This window comes from Lagenorhynchus albirostris, chromosome 12 (assembly GCF_949774975.1).
Source record: "Lagenorhynchus albirostris chromosome 12, mLagAlb1.1, whole genome shotgun sequence".
NCBI classification, from domain to species: Eukaryota; Metazoa; Chordata; class Mammalia; order Artiodactyla; family Delphinidae; genus Lagenorhynchus; species Lagenorhynchus albirostris.
Genome location: NC_083106.1, coordinates 88,813,904 through 88,837,892, shown reverse-complemented (window position 1 = coordinate 88,837,892; position 23,989 = coordinate 88,813,904).

The window sequence follows — 23,989 nt, the reverse complement described above, 5'->3', positions numbered from 1 at the left end:
CTTTCTGGACACCTGGGAGGCTAGCCGGGGCGCCCTGTTCCCGGCAGGAACACTGAGTAACCCCAGGCGCACCTGGGTCTGCTACGCACCATCCAGGCCCGTAGCCCCTTAGAGCCCCTCTGTGCACGCCGAGCGTAGGGAAACGCACTGCCCTCTCTTCTGGAGCTGCTTGGTTTCCTCAGCACTCGCACACGTTCACGAACACCGTTCTGCCACATCCCCCATGGCGCGGAGGTCTTACGCGTTGCCCTAATCGGAGCTGCGCTCAGAGTAACCCTCGTCTCCGCATTCCATCCAGGACCCCCTGACTGAAGGCACCGTGCCTCCTAGAGGACGGCGGCTTGGGTTCTTACTGCAATTCAAGTCCTGTTCCTTCTTTGGCACTGCAGGCAGCCCCAGGCCCAGAGGAGCAGCTACGGCCTTCCTTGCTTGAGACAGTTCGCTGGATGCGGGACTCCCTCCTTCGATCAGTTGACTCGGGGAAGGAAACCCAGGGTGACCGGTGTCTCCTGGGACTCGTCAGAAACCACAGGGATGTACGCTGAGTGTGCCCATGAACCCGGGGGCCTGCTGGAACTAGCCCTGCTTTCCCATTTGGAGGGCGGCATTCATGCCTGCCTTGACGCTCCCTGACATTCCCGGCTCCCGACGTGCCAGTGAGCCCTGGAAGAGTGCTTCGGGGAAAATTATGAGTTTGCTCTCTCTAAACCAGGGGCTTCCGCGGCCGCGGTGGCCGTCCGCACGGCAGGCTCTAGAGCCAAAGGGAACCTCAACGTGAGAACTGGCCTCCAGGTTAGGCCCTGAGGAGCCGCGCAGAAAGGGAGGCATGCAGCTCTTTCCGGGAGTTCTTAGTCGCTTTGCTCTCAAGGCAGTACACGCCCGGGGACTCCTAGGCCCCACGGGTGTGCAGCATTTTCCCGCCAAGCTCCCTGAGTGCCTCCAGACACCTGTGGGCCGGCTGAGCAACGTCGAGGTCCATTGGTTGATTCCCTCGGAGGGCCCCCGTGCGTGCCGAGTGCTGGGCAACCACACACTGCGCGTTCCTTGAGGAGGGCTACATCTCCAGAGCCCTCGAACGCCCTTCGGGACAACATGGCTGGTGGGTGCGAAGTGCCCAGGAAGACTCTGTCATGGCCCTTGTGTGAGCTGCCATGAGAGAACGCTGTGCTTGCAACACTGCGAGGCCCGCCCTCGTGCCTGAAGTCACCCTGCTCGAGGAGAAAGTCAGCACCTTAGCGTGCTGTGTGGCTCCCGGCACACCCGGCATGAAGCCACGCCTGGAAGTAAGGCCCTGGTTTGCCGTGCAGAAGCGGAGGCGTGCTGCAGTTTCCAGGAGGCGGTGGCCTCTGCGCTGCATACCTTGAACGGCAGCACGGCTTTCTGGACACCTGGGAGGCTAGCCGGGGCGCCCTGTTCCCGGCAGGAACACTGAGTAACCCCAGGCGCACCTGGGTCTGCTACGCACCATCCAGGCCCGTAGCCCCTTAGAGCCCCTCTGTGCACGCCGAGCGTAGGGAAACGCACTGCCCTCTCTTCTGGAGCAGCTTGGTTTCCTCAGCACTCGCACACGTTCACGAACACCGTTCTGCCACATCCCCCATGGCGCGGAGGTCTTACGCGTTGCCCTAATCGGAGCTGCGCTCAGAGTAACCCTCGTCTCCGCATTCCATCCAGGACCCCCTGACTGAAGGCACCGTGCCTCCTAGAGGACGGCGGCTTGGGTTCTTACTGCAATTCAAGTCCTGTTCCTTCTTTGGCACTGCAGGCAGCCCCAGGCCCAGAGGAGCAGCTACGGCCTTCCTTGCTTGAGACAGTTCGCTGGATGCGGGACTCCCTCCTTCGATCAGTTGACTCGGGGAAGGAAACCCAGGGTGACCGGTGTCTCCTGGGACTCGTCAGAAACCACAGGGATGTACGCTGAGTGTGCCCATGAACCCGGGGGCCTGCTGGAACTAGCCCTGCTTTCCCATTTGGAGGGCGGCATTCATGCCTGCCTTGACGCTCCCTGACATTCCCGGCTCCCGACGTGCCAGTGAGCCCTGGAAGAGTGCTTCGGGGAAAATTATGAGTTTGCTCTCTCTAAACCAGGGGCTTCCGCGGCCGCGGTGGCCGTCCGCACGGCAGGCTCTAGAGCCAAAGGGAACCTCAACGTGAGAACTGGCCTCCAGGTTAGGCCCTGAGGAGCCGCGCAGAAAGGGAGGCATGCAGCTCTTTCCGGGAGTTCTTAGTCGCTTTGCTCTCAAGGCAGTACACGCCCGGGGACTCCTAGGCCCCACGGGTGTGCAGCATTTTCCCGCCAAGCTCCCTGAGTGCCTCCAGACACCTGTGGGCCGGCTGAGCAACGTCGAGGTCCATTGGTTGATTCCCTCGGAGGGCCCCCGTGCGTGCCGAGTGCTGGGCAACCACACACTGCGCGTTCCTTGAGGAGGGCTACATCTCCAGAGCCCTCGAACGCCCTTCGGGACAACATGGCTGGTGGGTGCGAAGTGCCCAGGAAGACTCTGTCATGGCCCTTGTGTGAGCTGCCATGAGAGAACGCTGTGCTTGCAACACTGCGAGGCCCGCCCTCGTGCCTGAAGTCACCCTGCTCGAGGAGAAAGTCAGCACCTTAGCGTGCTGTGTGGCTCCCGGCACACCCGGCATGAAGCCACGCCTGGAAGTAAGGCCCTGGTTTGCCGTGCAGAAGCGGAGGCGTGCTGCAGTTTCCAGGAGGCGGTGGCCTCTGCGCTGCATACCTTGAACGGCAGCACGGCTTTCTGGACACCTGGGAGGCTAGCCGGGGCGCCCTGTTCCCGGCAGGAACACTGAGTAACCCCAGGCGCACCTGGGTCTGCTACGCACCATCCAGGCCCGTAGCCCCTTAGAGCCCCTCTGTGCACGCCGAGCGTAGGGAAACGCACTGCCCTCTCTTCTGGAGCAGCTTGGTTTCCTCAGCACTCGCACACGTTCACGAACACCGTTCTGCCACATCCCCCATGGCGCGGAGGTCTTACGCGTTGCCCTAATCGGAGCTGCGCTCAGAGTAACCCTCGTCTCCGCATTCCATCCAGGACCCCCTGACTGAAGGCACCGTGCCTCCTAGAGGACGGCGGCTTGGGTTCTTACTGCAATTCAAGTCCTGTTCCTTCTTTGGCACTGCAGGCAGCCCCAGGCCCAGAGGAGCAGCTACGGCCTTCCTTGCTTGAGACAGTTCGCTGGATGCGGGACTCCCTCCTTCGATCAGTTGACTCGGGGAAGGAAACCCAGGGTGACCGGTGTCTCCTGGGACTCGTCAGAAACCACAGGGATGTACGCTGAGTGTGCCCATGAACCCGGGGGCCTGCTGGAACTAGCCCTGCTTTCCCATTTGGAGGGCGGCATTCATGCCTGCCTTGACGCTGCCTGACATTCCCGGCTCCCGACGTGCCAGTGAGCCCTGGAAGAGTGCTTCGGGGAAAATTATGAGTTTGCTCTCTCTAAACCAGGGGCTTCCGCGGCCGCGGTGGCCGTCCGCACGGCAGGCTCTAGAGCCAAAGGGAACCTCAACGTGAGAACTGGCCTCCAGGTTAGGCCCTGAGGAGCCGCGCAGAAAGGGAGGCATGCAGCTCTTTCCGGGAGTTCTTAGTCGCTTTGCTCTCAAGGCAGTACACGCCCGGGGACTCCTAGGCCCCACGGGTGTGCAGCATTTTCCCGCCAAGCTCCCTGAGTGCCTCCAGACACCTGTGGGCCGGCTGAGCAACGTCGAGGTCCATTGGTTGATTCCCTCGGAGGACCCCCGTGGGTGCCGAGTGCTGGGCAACCACACACTGCGCGTTCCTTGAGGAGGGCTACATCTCCAGAGCCCTCGAACGCCCTTCGGGACAACGTGGCTGGTGGGTGCGAAGTGCCCAGGAAGACTCTGTCATGGCCCTTGTGTGAGCTGCCATGAGAGAACGCTGTGCTTGCAACACTGCGAGGCCCGCCCTCGTGCCTGAAGTCACCCTGCTCGAGGAGAAAGTCAGCACCTTAGCGTGCTGTGTGGCTCCCGGCACACCCGGCATGAAGCCACGCCTGGAAGTAAGGCCCTGGTTTGCCGTGCAGAAGCGGAGGCGTGCTGCAGTTTCCAGGAGGCGGTGGCCTCTGCGCTGCATACCTTGAACGGCAGCACGGCTTTCTGGACACCTGGGAGGCTAGCCGGGGCGCCCTGTTCCCGGCAGGAACACTGAGTAACCCCAGGCGCACCTGGGTCTGCTACGCACCATCCAGGCCCGTAGCCCCTTAGAGCCCCTCTGTGCACGCCGAGCGTAGGGAAACGCACTGCCCTCTCTTCTGGAGCTGCTTGGTTTCCTCAGCACTCGCACACGTTCACGAACACCGTTCTGCCACATCCCCCATGGCGCGGAGGTCTTACGCGTTGCCCTAATCGGAGCTGCGCTCAGAGTAACCCTCGTCTCCGCATTCCATCCAGGACCCCCTGACTGAAGGCACCGTGCCTCCTAGAGGACGGCGGCTTGGGTTCTTACTGCAATTCAAGTCCTGTTCCTTCTTTGGCACTGCAGGCAGCCCCAGGCCCAGAGGAGCAGCTACGGCCTTCCTTGCTTGAGACAGTTCGCTGGATGCGGGACTCCCTCCTTCGATCAGTTGACTCGGGGAAGGAAACCCAGGGTGACCGGTGTCTCCTGGGACTCGTCAGAAACCACAGGGATGTACGCTGAGTGTGCCCATGAACCCGGGGGCCTGCTGGAACTAGCCCTGCTTTCCCATTTGGAGGGCGGCATTCATGCCTGCCTTGACGCTCCCTGACATTCCCGGCTCCCGACGTGCCAGTGAGCCCTGGAAGAGTGCTTCGGGGAAAATTATGAGTTTGCTCTCTCTAAACCAGGGGCTTCCGCGGCCGCGGTGGCCGTCCGCACGGCAGGCTCTAGAGCCAAAGGGAACCTCAACGTGAGAACTGGCCTCCAGGTTAGGCCCTGAGGAGCCGCGCAGAAAGGGAGGCATGCAGCTCTTTCCGGGAGTTCTTAGTCGCTTTGCTCTCAAGGCAGTACACGCCCGGGGACTCCTAGGCCCCACGGGTGTGCAGCATTTTCCCGCCAAGCTCCCTGAGTGCCTCCAGACACCTGTGGGCCGGCTGAGCAACGTCGAGGTCCATTGGTTGATTCCCTCGGAGGGCCCCCGTGCGTGCCGAGTGCTGGGCAACCACACACTGCGCGTTCCTTGAGGAGGGCTACATCTCCAGAGCCCTCGAACGCCCTTCGGGACAACGTGGCTGGTGGGTGCGAAGTGCCCAGGAAGACTCTGTCATGGCCCTTGTGTGAGCTGCCATGAGAGAACGCTGTGCTTGCAACACTGCGAGGCCCGCCCTCGTGCCTGAAGTCACCCTGCTCGAGGAGAAAGTCAGCACCTTAGCGTGCTGTGTGGCTCCCGGCACACCCGGCATGAAGCCACGCCTGGAAGTAAGGCCCTGGTTTGCCGTGCAGAAGCGGAGGCGTGCTGCAGTTTCCAGGAGGCGGTGGCCTCTGCGCTGCATACCTTGAACGGCAGCACGGCTTTCTGGACACCTGGGAGGCTAGCCGGGGCGCCCTGTTCCCGGCAGGAACACTGAGTAACCCCAGGCGCACCTGGGTCTGCTACGCACCATCCAGGCCCGTAGCCCCTTAGAGCCCCTCTGTGCACGCCGAGCGTAGGGAAACGCACTGCCCTCTCTTCTGGAGCAGCTTGGTTTCCTCAGCACTCGCACACGTTCACGAACACCGTTCTGCCACATCCCCCATGGCGCGGAGGTCTTACGCGTTGCCCTAATCGGAGCTGCGCTCAGAGTAACCCTCGTCTCCGCATTCCATCCAGGACCCCCTGACTGAAGGCACCGTGCCTCCTAGAGGACGGCGGCTTGGGTTCTTACTGCAATTCAAGTCCTGTTCCTTCTTTGGCACTGCAGGCAGCCCCAGGCCCAGAGGAGCAGCTACGGCCTTCCTTGCTTGAGACAGTTCGCTGGATGCGGGACTCCCTCCTTCGATCAGTTGACTCGGGGAAGGAAACCCAGGGTGACCGGTGTCTCCTGGGACTCGTCAGAAACCACAGGGATGTACGCTGAGTGTGCCCATGAACCCGGGGGCCTGCTGGAACTAGCCCTGCTTTCCCATTTGGAGGGCGGCATTCATGCCTGCCTTGACGCTGCCTGACATTCCCGGCTCCCGACGTGCCAGTGAGCCCTGGAAGAGTGCTTCGGGGAAAATTATGAGTTTGCTCTCTCTAAACCAGGGGCTTCCGCGGCCGCGGTGGCCGTCCGCACGGCAGGCTCTAGAGCCAAAGGGAACCTCAACGTGAGAACTGGCCTCCAGGTTAGGCCCTGAGGAGCCGCGCAGAAAGGGAGGCATGCAGCTCTTTCCGGGAGTTCTTAGTCGCTTTGCTCTCAAGGCAGTACACGCCCGGGGACTCCTAGGCCCCACGGGCGTGCAGCATTTTCCCGCCAAGGTCCCTGAGTGCCTCCAGACACCTGTGGGCCGGCTGAGCAACGTCGAGGTCCATTGGTTGATTCCCTCGGAGGGCCCCCGTGCGTGCCGAGTGCTGGGCAACCACACACTGCGCGTTCCTTGAGGAGGGCTACATCTCCAGAGCCCTCGAACGCCCTTCGGGACAACGTGGCTGGTGGGTGCGAAGTGCCCAGGAAGACTCTGTCATGGCCCTTGTGTGAGCTGCCATGAGAGAACGCTGTGCTTGCAACACTGCGAGGCCCGCCCTCGTGCCTGAAGTCACCCTGCTCGAGGAGAAAGTCAGCACCTTAGCGTGCTGTGTGGCTCCCGGCACACCCGGCATGAAGCCACGCCTGGAAGTAAGGCCCTGGTTTGCCGTGCAGAAGCGGAGGCGTGCTGCAGTTTCCAGGAGGCGGTGGCCTCTGCGCTGCATACCTTGAACGGCAGCACGGCTTTCTGGACACCTGGGAGGCTAGCCGGGGCGCCCTGTTCCCGGCAGGAACACTGAGTAACCCCAGGCGCACCTGGGTCTGCTACGCACCATCCAGGCCCGTAGCCCCTTAGAGCCCCTCTGTGCACGCCGAGCGTAGGGAAACGCACTGCCCTCTCTTCTGGAGCAGCTTGGTTTCCTCAGCACTCGCACACGTTCACGAACACCGTTCTGCCACATCCCCCATGGCGCGGAGGTCTTACGCGTTGCCCTAATCGGAGCTGCGCTCAGAGTAACCCTCGTCTCCGCATTCCATCCAGGACCCCCTGACTGAAGGCACCGTGCCTCCTAGAGGACGGCGGCTTGGGTTCTTACTGCAATTCAAGTCCTGTTCCTTCTTTGGCACTGCAGGCAGCCCCAGGCCCAGAGGAGCAGCTACGGCCTTCCTTGCTTGAGACAGTTCGCTGGATGCGGGACTCCCTCCTTCGATCAGTTGACTCGGGGAAGGAAACCCAGGGTGACCGGTGTCTCCTGGGACTCGTCAGAAACCACAGGGATGTACGCTGAGTGTGCCCATGAACCCGGGGGCCTGCTGGAACTAGCCCTGCTTTCCCATTTGGAGGGCGGCATTCATGCCTGCCTTGACGCTCCCTGACATTCCCGGCTCCCGACGTGCCAGTGAGCCCTGGAAGAGTGCTTCGGGGAAAATTATGAGTTTGCTCTCTCTAAACCAGGGGCTTCCGCGGCCGCGGTGGCCGTCCGCACGGCAGGCTCTAGAGCCAAAGGGAACCTCAACGTGAGAACTGGCCTCCAGGTTAGGCCCTGAGGAGCCGCGCAGAAAGGGAGGCATGCAGCTCTTTCCGGGAGTTCTTAGTCGCTTTGCTCTCAAGGCAGTACACGCCCGGGGACTCCTAGGCCCCACGGGTGTGCAGCATTTTCCCGCCAAGCTCCCTGAGTGCCTCCAGACACCTGTGGGCCGGCTGAGCAACGTCGAGGTCCATTGGTTGATTCCCTCGGAGGGCCCCCGTGCGTGCCGAGTGCTGGGCAACCACACACTGCGCGTTCCTTGAGGAGGGCTACATCTCCAGAGCCCTCGAACGCCCTTCGGGACAACATGGCTGGTGGGTGCGAAGTGCCCAGGAAGACTCTGTCATGGCCCTTGTGTGAGCTGCCATGAGAGAACGCTGTGCTTGCAACACTGCGAGGCCCGCCCTCGTGCCTGAAGTCACCCTGCTCGAGGAGAAAGTCAGCACCTTAGCGTGCTGTGTGGCTCCCGGCACACCCGGCATGAAGCCACGCCTGGAAGTAAGGCCCTGGTTTGCCGTGCAGAAGCGGAGGCGTGCTGCAGTTTCCAGGAGGCGGTGGCCTCTGCGCTGCATACCTTGAACGGCAGCACGGCTTTCTGGACACCTGGGAGGCTAGCCGGGGCGCCCTGTTCCCGGCAGGAACACTGAGTAACCCCAGGCGCACCTGGGTCTGCTACGCACCATCCAGGCCCGTAGCCCCTTAGAGCCCCTCTGTGCACGCCGAGCGTAGGGAAACGCACTGCCCTCTCTTCTGGAGCAGCTTGGTTTCCTCAGCACTCGCACACGTTCACGAACACCGTTCTGCCACATCCCCCATGGCGCGGAGGTCTTACGCGTTGCCCTAATCGGAGCTGCGCTCAGAGTAACCCTCGTCTCCGCATTCCATCCAGGACCCCCTGACTGAAGGCACCGTGCCTCCTAGAGGACGGCGGCTTGGGTTCTTACTGCAATTCAAGTCCTGTTCCTTCTTTGGCACTGCAGGCAGCCCCAGGCCCAGAGGAGCAGCTACGGCCTTCCTTGCTTGAGACAGTTCGCTGGATGCGGGACTCCCTCCTTCGATCAGTTGACTCGGGGAAGGAAACCCAGGGTGACCGGTGTCTCCTGGGACTCGTCAGAAACCACAGGGATGTACGCTGAGTGTGCCCATGAACCCGGGGGCCTGCTGGAACTAGCCCTGCTTTCCCATTTGGAGGGCGGCATTCATGCCTGCCTTGACGCTCCCTGACATTCCCGGCTCCCGACGTGCCAGTGAGCCCTGGAAGAGTGCTTCGGGGAAAATTATGAGTTTGCTCTCTCTAAACCAGGGGCTTCCGCGGCCGCGGTGGCCGTCCGCACGGCAGGCTCTAGAGCCAAAGGGAACCTCAACGTGAGAACTGGCCTCCAGGTTAGGCCCTGAGGAGCCGCGCAGAAAGGGAGGCATGCAGCTCTTTCCGGGAGTTCTTAGTCGCTTTGCTCTCAAGGCAGTACACGCCCGGGGACTCCTAGGCCCCACGGGTGTGCAGCATTTTCCCGCCAAGCTCCCTGAGTGCCTCCAGACACCTGTGGGCCGGCTGAGCAACGTCGAGGTCCATTGGTTGATTCCCTCGGAGGGCCCCCGTGCGTGCCGAGTGCTGGGCAACCACACACTGCGCGTTCCTTGAGGAGGGCTACATCTCCAGAGCCCTCGAACGCCCTTCGGGACAACATGGCTGGTGGGTGCGAAGTGCCCAGGAAGACTCTGTCATGGCCCTTGTGTGAGCTGCCATGAGAGAACGCTGTGCTTGCAACACTGCGAGGCCCGCCCTCGTGCCTGAAGTCACCCTGCTCGAGGAGAAAGTCAGCACCTTAGCGTGCTGTGTGGCTCCCGGCACACCCGGCATGAAGCCACGCCTGGAAGTAAGGCCCTGGTTTGCCGTGCAGAAGCGGAGGCGTGCTGCAGTTTCCAGGAGGCGGTGGCCTCTGCGCTGCATACCTTGAACGGCAGCACGGCTTTCTGGACACCTGGGAGGCTAGCCGGGGCGCCCTGTTCCCGGCAGGAACACTGAGTAACCCCAGGCGCACCTGGGTCTGCTACGCACCATCCAGGCCCGTAGCCCCTTAGAGCCCCTCTGTGCACGCCGAGCGTAGGGAAACGCACTGCCCTCTCTTCTGGAGCAGCTTGGTTTCCTCAGCACTCGCACACGTTCACGAACACCGTTCTGCCACATCCCCCATGGCGCGGAGGTCTTACGCGTTGCCCTAATCGGAGCTGCGCTCAGAGTAACCCTCGTCTCCGCATTCCATCCAGGACCCCCTGACTGAAGGCACCGTGCCTCCTAGAGGACGGCGGCTTGGGTTCTTACTGCAATTCAAGTCCTGTTCCTTCTTTGGCACTGCAGGCAGCCCCAGGCCCAGAGGAGCAGCTACGGCCTTCCTTGCTTGAGACAGTTCGCTGGATGCGGGACTCCCTCCTTCGATCAGTTGACTCGGGGAAGGAAACCCAGGGTGACCGGTGTCTCCTGGGACTCGTCAGAAACCACAGGGATGTACGCTGAGTGTGCCCATGAACCCGGGGGCCTGCTGGAACTAGCCCTGCTTTCCCATTTGGAGGGCGGCATTCATGCCTGCCTTGACGCTCCCTGACATTCCCGGCTCCCGACGTGCCAGTGAGCCCTGGAAGAGTGCTTCGGGGAAAATTATGAGTTTGCTCTCTCTAAACCAGGGGCTTCCGCGGCCGCGGTGGCCGTCCGCACGGCAGGCTCTAGAGCCAAAGGGAACCTCAACGTGAGAACTGGCCTCCAGGTTAGGCCCTGAGGAGCCGCGCAGAAAGGGAGGCATGCAGCTCTTTCCGGGAGTTCTTAGTCGCTTTGCTCTCAAGGCAGTACACGCCCGGGGACTCCTAGGCCCCACGGGTGTGCAGCATTTTCCCGCCAAGCTCCCTGAGTGCCTCCAGACACCTGTGGGCCGGCTGAGCAACGTCGAGGTCCATTGGTTGATTCCCTCGGAGGGCCCCCGTGCGTGCCGAGTGCTGGGCAACCACACACTGCGCGTTCCTTGAGGAGGGCTACATCTCCAGAGCCCTCGAACGCCCTTCGGGACAACATGGCTGGTGGGTGCGAAGTGCCCAGGAAGACTCTGTCATGGCCCTTGTGTGAGCTGCCATGAGAGAACGCTGTGCTTGCAACACTGCGAGGCCCGCCCTCGTGCCTGAAGTCACCCTGCTCGAGGAGAAAGTCAGCACCTTAGCGTGCTGTGTGGCTCCCGGCACACCCGGCATGAAGCCACGCCTGGAAGTAAGGCCCTGGTTTGCCGTGCAGAAGCGGAGGCGTGCTGCAGTTTCCAGGAGGCGGTGGCCTCTGCGCTGCATACCTTGAACGGCAGCACGGCTTTCTGGACACCTGGGAGGCTAGCCGGGGCGCCCTGTTCCCGGCAGGAACACTGAGTAACCCCAGGCGCACCTGGGTCTGCTACGCACCATCCAGGCCCGTAGCCCCTTAGAGCCCCTCTGTGCACGCCGAGCGTAGGGAAACGCACTGCCCTCTCTTCTGGAGCAGCTTGGTTTCCTCAGCACTCGCACACGTTCACGAACACCGTTCTGCCACATCCCCCATGGCGCGGAGGTCTTACGCGTTGCCCTAATCGGAGCTGCGCTCAGAGTAACCCTCGTCTCCGCATTCCATCCAGGACCCCCTGACTGAAGGCACCGTGCCTCCTAGAGGACGGCGGCTTGGGTTCTTACTGCAATTCAAGTCCTGTTCCTTCTTTGGCACTGCAGGCAGCCCCAGGCCCAGAGGAGCAGCTACGGCCTTCCTTGCTTGAGACAGTTCGCTGGATGCGGGACTCCCTCCTTCGATCAGTTGACTCGGGGAAGGAAACCCAGGGTGACCGGTGTCTCCTGGGACTCGTCAGAAACCACAGGGATGTACGCTGAGTGTGCCCATGAACCCGGGGGCCTGCTGGAACTAGCCCTGCTTTCCCATTTGGAGGGCGGCATTCATGCCTGCCTTGACGCTCCCTGACATTCCCGGCTCCCGACGTGCCAGTGAGCCCTGGAAGAGTGCTTCGGGGAAAATTATGAGTTTGCTCTCTCTAAACCAGGGGCTTCCGCGGCCGCGGTGGCCGTCCGCACGGCAGGCTCTAGAGCCAAAGGGAACCTCAACGTGAGAACTGGCCTCCAGGTTAGGCCCTGAGGAGCCGCGCAGAAAGGGAGGCATGCAGCTCTTTCCGGGAGTTCTTAGTCGCTTTGCTCTCAAGGCAGTACACGCCCGGGGACTCCTAGGCCCCACGGGCGTGCAGCATTTTCCCGCCAAGCTCCCTGAGTGCCTCCAGACACCTGTGGGCCGGCTGAGCAACGTCGAGGTCCATTGGTTGATTCCCTCGGAGGGCCCCCGTGCGTGCCGAGTGCTGGGCAACCACACACTGCGCGTTCCTTGAGGAGGGCTACATCTCCAGAGCCCTCGAACGCCCTTCGGGACAACATGGCTGGTGGGTGCGAAGTGCCCAGGAAGACTCTGTCATGGCCCTTGTGTGAGCTGCCATGAGAGAACGCTGTGCTTGCAACACTGCGAGGCCCGCCCTCGTGCCTGAAGTCACCCTGCTCGAGGAGAAAGTCAGCACCTTAGCGTGCTGTGTGGCTCCCGGCACACCCGGCATGAAGCCACGCCTGGAAGTAAGGCCCTGGTTTGCCGTGCAGAAGCGGAGGCGTGCTGCAGTTTCCAGGAGGCGGTGGCCTCTGCGCTGCATACCTTGAACGGCAGCACGGCTTTCTGGACACCTGGGAGGCTAGCCGGGGCGCCCTGTTCCCGGCAGGAACACTGAGTAACCCCAGGCGCACCTGGGTCTGCTACGCACCATCCAGGCCCGTAGCCCCTTAGAGCCCCTCTGTGCACGCCGAGCGTAGGGAAACGCACTGCCCTCTCTTCTGGAGCAGCTTGGTTTCCTCAGCACTCGCACACGTTCACGAACACCGTTCTGCCACATCCCCCATGGCGCGGAGGTCTTACGCGTTGCCCTAATCGGAGCTGCGCTCAGAGTAACCCTCGTCTCCGCATTCCATCCAGGACCCCCTGACTGAAGGCACCGTGCCTCCTAGAGGACGGCGGCTTGGGTTCTTACTGCAATTCAAGTCCTGTTCCTTCTTTGGCACTGCAGGCAGCCCCAGGCCCAGAGGAGCAGCTACGGCCTTCCTTGCTTGAGACAGTTCGCTGGATGCGGGACTCCCTCCTTCGATCAGTTGACTCGGGGAAGGAAACCCAGGGTGACCGGTGTCTCCTGGGACTCGTCAGAAACCACAGGGATGTACGCTGAGTGTGCCCATGAACCCGGGGGCCTGCTGGAACTAGCCCTGCTTTCCCATTTGGAGGGCGGCATTCATGCCTGCCTTGACGCTGCCTGACATTCCCGGCTCCCGACGTGCCAGTGAGCCCTGGAAGAGTGCTTCGGGGAAAATTATGAGTTTGCTCTCTCTAAACCAGGGGCTTCCGCGGCCGCGGTGGCCGTCCGCACGGCAGGCTCTAGAGCCAAAGGGAACCTCAACGTGAGAACTGGCCTCCAGGTTAGGCCCTGAGGAGCCGCGCAGAAAGGGAGGCATGCAGCTCTTTCCGGGAGTTCTTAGTCGCTTTGCTCTCAAGGCAGTACACGCCCGGGGACTCCTAGGCCCCACGGGCGTGCAGCATTTTCCCGCCAAGGTCCCTGAGTGCCTCCAGACACCTGTGGGCCGGCTGAGCAACGTCGAGGTCCATTGGTTGATTCCCTCGGAGGGCCCCCGTGCGTGCCGAGTGCTGGGCAACCACACACTGTGCGTTCCTTGAGGAGCGCTACATCTCCAGAGCCCTCGAACGCCCTTCGGGACAACATGGCTGGTGGGTGCGAAGTGCCCAGGAAGACTCTGTCATGGCCCTTGTGTGAGCTGCCATGAGAGAACGCTGTGCTTGCAACACTGCGAGGCCCGCCCTCGTGCCTGAAGTCACCCTGCTCGAGGAGAAAGTCAGCACCTTAGCGTGCTGTGTGGCTCCCGGCACACCCGGCATGAAGCCACGCCTGGAAGTAAGGCCCTGGTTTGCCGTGCAGAAGCGGAGGCGTGCTGCAGTTTCCAGGAGGCGGTGGCCTCTGCGCTGCATACCTTGAACGGCAGCACGGCTTTCTGGACACCTGGGAGGCTAGCCGGGGCGCCCTGTTCCCGGCAGGAACACTGAGTAACCCCAGGCGCACCTGGGTCTGCTACGCACCATCCAGGCCCGTAGCCCCTTAGAGCCCCTCTGTGCACGCCGAGCGTAGGGAAACGCACTGCCCTCTCTTCTGGAGCAGCTTGGTTTCCTCAGCACTCGCACACGTTCACGAACACCGTTCTGCCACATCCCCCATGGCGCGGAGGTCTTACGCGTTGCCCTAATCGGAGCTGCGCTCAGAGTAACCCTCGTCTCCGCATTCCATCCAGGACCCCCTGACTGAAGGCACCGTGCCTCCTAGAGGACGGCGGCTTGGGTTCTTACTGCAATTCAAGTCCTGTTCCTTCTTTGGCACTGCAGGCAGCCCCAGGCCCAGAGGAGCAGCTACGGCCTTCCTTGCTTGAGACAGTTCGCTGGATGCGGGACTCCCTCCTTCGATCAGTTGACTCGGGGAAGGAAACCCAGGGTGACCGGTGTCTCCTGGGACTCGTCAGAAATCACAGGGATGTACGCTGAGTGTGCCCATGAACCCGGGGGCCTGCTGGAACTAGCCCTGCTTTCCCATTTGGAGGGCGGCATTCATGCCTGCCTTGACGCTCCCTGACATTCCCGGCTCCCGACGTGCCAGTGAGCCCTGGAAGAGTGCTTCGGGGAAAATTATGAGTTTGCTCTCTCTAAACCAGGGGCTTCCGCGGCCGCGGTGGCCGTCCGCACGGCAGGCTCTAGAGCCAAAGGGAACCTCAACGTGAGAACTGGCCTCCAGGTTAGGCCCTGAGGAGCCGCGCAGAAAGGGAGGCATGCAGCTCTTTCCGGGAGTTCTTAGTCGCTTTGCTCTCAAGGCAGTACACGCCCGGGGACTCCTAGGCCCCACGGGTGTGCAGCATTTTCCCGCCAAGCTCCCTGAGTGCCTCCAGACACCTGTGGGCCGGCTGAGCAACGTCGAGGTCCATTGGTTGATTCCCTCGGAGGGCCCCCGTGCGTGCCGAGTGCTGGGCAACCACACACTGCGCGTTCCTTGAGGAGGGCTACATCTCCAGAGCCCTCGAACGCCCTTCGGGACAACATGGCTGGTGGGTGCGAAGTGCCCAGGAAGACTCTGTCATGGCCCTTGTGTGAGCTGCCATGAGAGAACGCTGTGCTTGCAACACTGCGAGGCCCGCCCTCGTGCCTGAAGTCACCCTGCTCGAGGAGAAAGTCAGCACCTTAGCGTGCTGTGTGGCTCCCGGCACACCCGGCATGAAGCCACGCCTGGAAGTAAGGCCCTGGTTTGCCGTGCAGAAGCGGAGGCGTGCTGCAGTTTCCAGGAGGCGGTGGCCTCTGCGCTGCATACCTTGAACGGCAGCACGGCTTTCTGGACACCTGGGAGGCTAGCCGGGGCGCCCTGTTCCCGGCAGGAACACTGAGTAACCCCAGGCGCACCTGGGTCTGCTACGCACCATCCAGGCCCGTAGCCCCTTAGAGCCCCTCTGTGCACGCCGAGCGTAGGGAAACGCACTGCCCTCTCTTCTGGAGCAGCTTGGTTTCCTCAGCACTCGCACACGTTCACGAACACCGTTCTGCCACATCCCCCATGGCGCGGAGGTCTTACGCGTTGCCCTAATCGGAGCTGCGCTCAGAGTAACCCTCGTCTCCGCATTCCATCCAGGACCCCCTGACTGAAGGCACCGTGCCTCCTAGAGGACGGCGGCTTGGGTTCTTACTGCAATTCAAGTCCTGTTCCTTCTTTGGCACTGCAGGCAGCCCCAGGCCCAGAGGAGCAGCTACGGCCTTCCTTGCTTGAGACAGTTCGCTGGATGCGGGACTCCCTCCTTCGATCAGTTGACTCGGGGAAGGAAACCCAGGGTGACCGGTGTCTCCTGGGACTCGTCAGAAACCACAGGGATGTACGCTGAGTGTGCCCATGAACCCGGGGGCCTGCTGGAACTAGCCCTGCTTTCCCATTTGGAGGGCGGCATTCATGCCTGCCTTGACGCTCCCTGACATTCCCGGCTCCCGACGTGCCAGTGAGCCCTGGAAGAGTGCTTCGGGGAAAATTATGAGTTTGCTCTCTCTAAACCAGGGGCTTCCGCGGCCGCGGTGGCCGTCCGCACGGCAGGCTCTAGAGCCAAAGGGAACCTCAACGTGAGAACTGGCCTCCAGGTTAGGCCCTGAGGAGCCGCGCAGAAAGGGAGGCATGCAGCTCTTTCCGGGAGTTCTTAGTCGCTTTGCTCTCAAGGCAGTACACGCCCGGGGACTCCTAGGCCCCACGGGTGTGCAGCATTTTCCCGCCAAGCTCCCTGAGTGCCTCCAGACACCTGTGGGCCGGCTGAGCAACGTCGAGGTCCATTGGTTGATTCCCTCGGAGGGCCCCCGTGCGTGCCGAGTGCTGGGCAACCACACACTGCGCGTTCCTTGAGGAGGGCTACATCTCCAGAGCCCTCGAACGCCCTTCGGGACAACATGGCTGGTGGGTGCGAAGTGCCCAGGAAGACTCTGTCATGGCCCTTGTGTGAGCTGCCATGAGAGAACGCTGTGCTTGCAACACTGCGAGGCCCGCCCTCGTGCCTGAAGTCACCCTGCTCGAGGAGAAAGTCAGCACCTTAGCGTGCTGTGTGGCTCCCGGCACACCCGGCATGAAGCCACGCCTGGAAGTAAGGCCCTGGTTTGCCGTGCAGAAGCGGAGGCGTGCTGCAGTTTCCAGGAGGCGGTGGCCTCTGCGCTGCATACCTTGAACGGCAGCACGGCTTTCTGGACACCTGGGAGGCTAGCCGGGGCGCCCTGTTCCCGGCAGGAACACTGAGTAACCCCAGGCGCACCTGGGTCTGCTACGCACCATCCAGGCCCGTAGCCCCTTAGAGCCCCTCTGTGCACGCCGAGCGTAGGGAAACGCACTGCCCTCTCTTCTGGAGCAGCTTGGTTTCCTCAGCACTCGCACACGTTCACGAACACCGTTCTGCCACATCCCCCATGGCGCGGAGGTCTTACGCGTTGCCCTAATCGGAGCTGCGCTCAGAGTAACCCTCGTCTCCGCATTCCATCCAGGACCCCCTGACTGAAGGCACCGTGCCTCCTAGAGGACGGCGGCTTGGGTTCTTACTGCAATTCAAGTCCTGTTCCTTCTTTGGCACTGCAGGCAGCCCCAGGCCCAGAGGAGCAGCTACGGCCTTCCTTGCTTGAGACAGTTCGCTGGATGCGGGACTCCCTCCTTCGATCAGTTGACTCGGGGAAGGAAACCCAGGGTGACCGGTGTCTCCTGGGACTCGTCAGAAACCACAGGGATGTACGCTGAGTGTGCCCATGAACCCGGGGGCCTGCTGGAACTAGCCCTGCTTTCCCATTTGGAGGGCGGCATTCATGCCTGCCTTGACGCTGCCTGACATTCCCGGCTCCCGACGTGCCAGTGAGCCCTGGAAGAGTGCTTCGGGGAAAATTATGAGTTTGCTCTCTCTAAACCAGGGGCTTCCGCGGCCGCGGTGGCCGTCCGCACGGCAGGCTCTAGAGCCAAAGGGAACCTCAACGTGAGAACTGGCCTCCAGGTTAGGCCCTGAGGAGCCGCGCAGAAAGGGAGGCATGCAGCTCTTTCCGGGAGTTCTTAGTCGCTTTGCTCTCAAGGCAGTACACGCCCGGGGACTCCTAGGCCCCACGGGCGTGCAGCATTTTCCCGCCAAGGTCCCTGAGTGCCTCCAGACACCTGTGGGCCGGCTGAGCAACGTCGAGGTCCATTGGTTGATTCCCTCGGAGGGCCCCCGTGCGTGCCGAGTGCTGGGCAACCACACACTGTGCGTTCCTTGAGGAGCGCTACATCTCCAGAGCCCTCGAACGCCCTTCGGGACAACATGGCTGGTGGGTGCGAAGTGCCCAGGAAGACTCTGTCATGGCCCTTGTGTGAGCTGCCATGAGAGAACGCTGTGCTTGCAACACTGCGAGGCCCGCCCTCGTGCCTGAAGTCACCCTGCTCGAGGAGAAAGTCAGCACCTTAGCGTGCTGTGTGGCTCCCGGCACACCCGGCATGAAGCCACGCCTGGAAGTAAGGCCCTGGTTTGCCGTGCAGAAGCGGAGGCGTGCTGCAGTTTCCAGGAGGCGGTGGCCTCTGCGCTGCATACCTTGAACGGCAGCACGGCTTTCTGGACACCTGGGAGGCTAGCCGGGGCGCCCTGTTCCCGGCAGGAACACTGAGTAACCCCAGGCGCACCTGGGTCTGCTACGCACCATCCAGGCCCGTAGCCCCTTAGAGCCCCTCTGTGCACGCCGAGCGTAGGGAAACGCACTGCCCTCTCTTCTGGAGCAGCTTGGTTTCCTCAGCACTCGCACACGTTCACGAACACCGTTCTGCCACATCCCCCATGGCGCGGAGGTCTTACGCGTTGCCCTAATCGGAGCTGCGCTCAGAGTAACCCTCGTCTCCGCATTCCATCCAGGACCCCCTGACTGAAGGCACCGTGCCTCCTAGAGGACGGCGGCTTGGGTTCTTACTGCAATTCAAGTCCTGTTCCTTCTTTGGCACTGCAGGCAGCCCCAGGCCCAGAGGAGCAGCTACGGCCTTCCTTGCTTGAGACAGTTCGCTGGATGCGGGACTCCCTCCTTCGATCAGTTGACTCGGGGAAGGAAACCCAGGGTGACCGGTGTCTCCTGGGACTCGTCAGAAACCACAGGGATGTACGCTGAGTGTGCCCATGAACCCGGGGGCCTGCTGGAACTAGCCCTGCTTTCCCATTTGGAGGGCGGCATTCATGCCTGCCTTGACGCTCCCTGACATTCCCGGCTCCCGACGTGCCAGTGAGCCCTGGAAGAGTGCTTCGGGGAAAATTATGAGTTTGCTCTCTCTAAACCAGGGGCTTCCGCGGCCGCGGTGGCCGTCCGCACGGCAGGCTCTAGAGCCAAAGGGAACCTCAACGTGAGAACTGGCCTCCAGGTTAGGCCCTGAGGAGCCGCGCAGAAAGGGAGGCATGCAGCTCTTTCCGGGAGTTCTTAGTCGCTTTGCTCTCAAGGCAGTACACGCCCGGGGACTCCTAGGCCCCACGGGTGTGCAGCATTTTCCCGCCAAGCTCCCTGAGTGCCTCCAGACACCTGTGGGCCGGCTGAGCAACGTCGAGGTCCATTGGTTGATTCCCTCGGAGGGCCCCCGTGCGTGCCGAGTGCTGGGCAACCACACACTGCGCGTTCCTTGAGGAGGGCTACATCTCCAGAGCCCTCGAACGCCCTTCGGGACAACGTGGCTGGTGGGTGCGAAGTGCCCAGGAAGACTCTGTCATGGCCCTTGTGTGAGCTGCCATGAGAGAACGCTGTGCTTGCAACACTGCGAGGCCCGCCCTCGTGCCTGAAGTCACCCTGCTCGAGGAGAAAGTCAGCACCTTAGCGTGCTGTGTGGCTCCCGGCACACCCGGCATGAAGCCACGCCTGGAAGTAAGGCCCTGGTTTGCCGTGCAGAAGCGGAGGCGTGCTGCAGTTTCCAGGAGGCGGTGGCCTCTGCGCTGCATACCTTGAACGGCAGCACGGCTTTCTGGACACCTGGGAGGCTAGCCGGGGCGCCCTGTTCCCGGCAGGAACACTGAGTAACCCCAGGCGCACCTGGGTCTGCTACGCACCATCCAGGCCCGTAGCCCCTTAGAGCCCCTCTGTGCACGCCGAGCGTAGGGAAACGCACTGCCCTCTCTTCTGGAGCAGCTTGGTTTCCTCAGCACTCGCACACGTTCACGAACACCGTTCTGCCACATCCCCCATGGCGCGGAGGTCTTACGCGTTGCCCTAATCGGAGCTGCGCTCAGAGTAACCCTCGTCTCCGCATTCCATCCAGGACCCCCTGACTGAAGGCACCGTGCCTCCTAGAGGACGGCGGCTTGGGTTCTTACTGCAATTCAAGTCCTGTTCCTTCTTTGGCACTGCAGGCAGCCCCAGGCCCAGAGGAGCAGCTACGGCCTTCCTTGCTTGAGACAGTTCGCTGGATGCGGGACTCCCTCCTTCGATCAGTTGACTCGGGGAAGGAAACCCAGGGTGACCGGTGTCTCCTGGGACTCGTCAGAAACCACAGGGATGTACGCTGAGTGTGCCCATGAACCCGGGGGCCTGCTGGAAGTAGCCCTGCTTTCCCATTTGGAGGGCGGCATTCATGCCTGCCTTGACGCTCCCTGACATTCCCGGCTCCCGACGTGCCAGTGAGCCCTGGAAGAGTGCTTCGGGGAAAATTATGAGTTTGCTCTCTCTAAACCAGGGGCTTCCGCGGCCGCGGTGGCCGTCCGCACGGCAGGCTCTAGAGCCAAAGGGAACCTCAACGTGAGAACTGGCCTCCAGGTTAGGCCCTGAGGAGCCGCGCAGAAAGGGAGGCATGCAGCTCTTTCCGGGAGTTCTTAGTCGCTTTGCTCTCAAGGCAGTACACGCCCGGGGACTCCTAGGCCCCACGGGTGTGCAGCATTTTCCCGCCAAGCTCCCTGAGTGCCTCCAGACACCTGTGGGCCGGCTGAGCAACATCGAGGTCCATTGGTTGATTCCCTCGGAGGGCCCCCGTGCGTGCCGAGTGCTGGGCAACCACACACTGCGCGTTCCTTGAGGAGGGCTACATCTCCAGAGCCCTCGAACGCCCTTCGGGACAACATGGCTGGTGGGTGCGAAGTGCCCAGGAAGACTCTGTCATGGCCCTTGTGTGAGCTGCCATGAGAGAACGCTGTGCTTGCAACACTGCGAGGCCCGCCCTCGTGCCTGAAGTCACCCTGCTCGAGGAGAAAGTCAGCACCTTAGCGTGCTGTGTGGCTCCCGGCACACCCGGCATGAAGCCACGCCTGGAAGTAAGGCCCTGGTTTGCCGTGCAGAAGCGGAGGCGTGCTGCAGTTTCCAGGAGGCGGTGGCCTCTGCGCTGCATACCTTGAACGGCAGCACGGCTTTCTGGACACCTGGGAGGCTAGCCGGGGCGCCCTGTTCCCGGCAGGAACACTGAGTAACCCCAGGCGCACCTGGGTCTGCTACGCACCATCCAGGCCCGTAGCCCCTTAGAGCCCCTCTGTGCACGCCGAGCGTAGGGAAACGCACTGCCCTCTCTTCTGGAGCAGCTTGGTTTCCTCAGCACTCGCACACGTTCACGAACACCGTTCTGCCACATCCCCCATGGCGCGGAGGTCTTACGCGTTGCCCTAATCGGAGCTGCGCTCAGAGTAACCCTCGTCTCCGCATTCCATCCAGGACCCCCTGACTGAAGGCACCGTGCCTCCTAGAGGACGGCGGCTTGGGTTCTTACTGCAATTCAAGTCCTGTTCCTTCTTTGGCACTGCAGGCAGCCCCAGGCCCAGAGGAGCAGCTACGGCCTTCCTTGCTTGAGACAGTTCGCTGGATGCGGGACTCCCTCCTTCGATCAGTTGACTCGGGGAAGGAAACCCAGGGTGACCGGTGTCTCCTGGGACTCGTCAGAAACCACAGGGATGTACGCTGAGTGTGCCCATGAACCCGGGGGCCTGCTGGAACTAGCCCTGCTTTCCCATTTGGAGGGCGGCATTCATGCCTGCCTTGACGCTCCCTGACATTCCCGGCTCCCGACGTGCCAGTGAGCCCTGGAAGAGTGCTTCGGGGAAAATTATGAGTTTGCTCTCTCTAAACCAGGGGCTTCCGCGGCCGCGGTGGCCGTCCGCACGGCAGGCTCTAGAGCCAAAGGGAACCTCAACGTGAGAACTGGCCTCCAGGTTAGGCCCTGAGGAGCCGCGCAGAAAGGGAGGCATGCAGCTCTTTCCGGGAGTTCTTAGTCGCTTTGCTCTCAAGGCAGTACACGCCCGGGGACTCCTAGGCCCCACGGGTGTGCAGCATTTTCCCGCCAAGCTCCCTGAGTGCCTCCAGACACCTGTGGGCCGGCTGAGCAACATCGAGGTCCATTGGTTGATTCCCTCGGAGGACCCCCGTGGGTGCCGAGTGCTGGGCAACCACACACTGCGCGTTCCTTGAGGAGGGCTACATCTCCAGAGCCCTCGAACGCCCTTCGGGACAACGTGGCTGGTGGGTGCGAAGTGCCCAGGAAGACTCTGTCATGGCCCTTGTGTGAGCTGCCATGAGAGAACGCTGTGCTTGCAACACTGCGAGGCCCGCCCTCGTGCCTGAAGTCACCCTGCTCGAGGAGAAAGTCAGCACCTTAGCGTGCTGTGTGGCTCCCGGCACACCCGGCATGAAGCCACGCCTGGAAGTAAGGCCCTGGTTTGCCGTGCAGAAGCGGAGGCGTGCTGCAGTTTCCAGGAGGCGGTGGCCTCTGCGCTGCATACCTTGAACGGCAGCACGGCTTTCTGGACACCTGGGAGGCTAGCCGGGGCGCCCTGTTCCCGGCAGAACACTGAGTAACCCCAGGCGCACCTGGGTCTGCTACGCACCACCCAGGCCCGTAGCCCCTTAGAGCCCCTCTGTGCACGCCGAGCGTAGGGAAACGCACTGCCCTCTCTTCTGGAGCAGCTTGGTTTCCTCAGCACTCGCACACGTTCACGAACACCGTTCTGCCACATCCCCCATGGCGCGGAGGTCTTACGCTTTGCCCTAATCGGAGCTGCGCTCAGAGTAACCCTCGTCTCCGCATTCCATCCAGGACCCCCTGACTGAAGGCACCGTGCCTCCTAGAGGACGGCGGCTTGGGTTCTTACTGCAATTCAAGTCCTCTTCCTTCTTGGCACTGCAGGCAGCCCCAGGCCCAGAGGAGCAGCTACGGCCTTCCTTGCTTGAGACAGTTCGCTGGATGCGGGACTCCCTCCTTCGATCAGTTGACTCGGGAAGGAAACCCAGGGTGACCGGTGTCTCCTGGGACTCGTCAGAAACCACAGGGATGTACGCTGAGTGTGCCCATGAACCCGGGGGCCTGCTGGAACTAGCCCTGCTTTCCCATTTGGAGGGGCGGCATTCATGCCTGCCTTGACGCTCCCTGACATTCCCGGCTCCCGACGTGCCAGTGAGCCCTGGAAGAGTGCTTCGGGGAAAATATGAGTTTGCTCTCTCTAAACCAGGGGCTTCCGCGGCCGCGGTGGCCGTCCGCACGGCAGGCTCTAGAGCCAAAGGGAACCTCAACGTGAGAACTGGCCTCCAGGTTAGGCCCTGAGGAGCCGCGCAGAAAGGGAGGCATGCAGCTCTTTCCGGGAGTTCTTAGTCGCTTTGCTCTCAAGGCAGTACACGCCCGGGGACTCCTAGGCCCCACGGGTGTGCAGCATTTTCCCGCCAAGCTCCCTGAGTGCCTCCAGACACCTGTGGGCCGGCTGAGCAACATCGAGGTCCATTGGTTGATTCCCTCGGAGGGCCCCCGTGCGTGCCGAGTGCTGGGCAACCACACACTGCGCGTTCCTTGAGGAGGGCTACATCTCCAGAGCCCTCGAACGCCCTTCGGGACAACATGGCTGGTGGGTGCGAAGTGCCCAGGAAGACTCTGTCATGGCCCTTGTGTGAGCTGCCATGAGAGAACGCTGTGCTTGCAACACTGCGAGGCCCGCCCTCGTGCCTGAAGTCACCCTGCTCGAGGAGAAAGTCAGCACCTTAGCGTGCTGTGTGGCTCCCGGCACACCCGGCATGAAGCCACGCCTGGAAGTAAGGCCCTGGTTTGCCGTGCAGAAGCGGAGGCGTGCTGCAGTTTCCAGGAGGCGGTGGCCTCTGCGCTGCATACCTTGAACGGCAGCACGGCTTTCTGGACACCTGGGAGGCTAGCCGGGGCGCCCTGTTCCCGGCAGGAACACTGAGTAACCCCAGGCGCACCTGGGTCTGCTACGCACCATCCAGGCCCGTAGCCCCTTAGAGCCCCTCTGTGCACGCCGAGCGTAGGGAAACGCACTGCCCTCTCTTCTGGAGCAGCTTGGTTTCCTCAGCACTCGCACACGTTCACGAACACCGTTCTGCCACATCCCCCATGGCGCGGAGGTCTTACGCGTTGCCCTAATCGGGAGCTGCGCTCAGAGTAACCCTCGTCTCCGCATTCCATCCAGGACCCCCTGACTGAAGGCACCGTGCCTCCTAGAGGACGGCGGCTTGGGTTCTTACTGCAATTCAAGTCCTGTTCCTTCTTTGGCACTGCAGGCAGCCCCAGGCCCAGAGGAGCAGCTACGGCCTTCCTTGCTTGAGACAGTTCGCTGGATGCGGGACTCCCTCCTTCGATCAGTTGACTCGGGGAAGGAAACCCAGGGTGACCGGTGTCTCCTGGGACTCGTCAGAAACCACAGGGATGTACGCTGAGTGTGCCCATGAACCCGGGGGCCTGCTGGAACTAGCCCTGCTTTCCCATTTGGA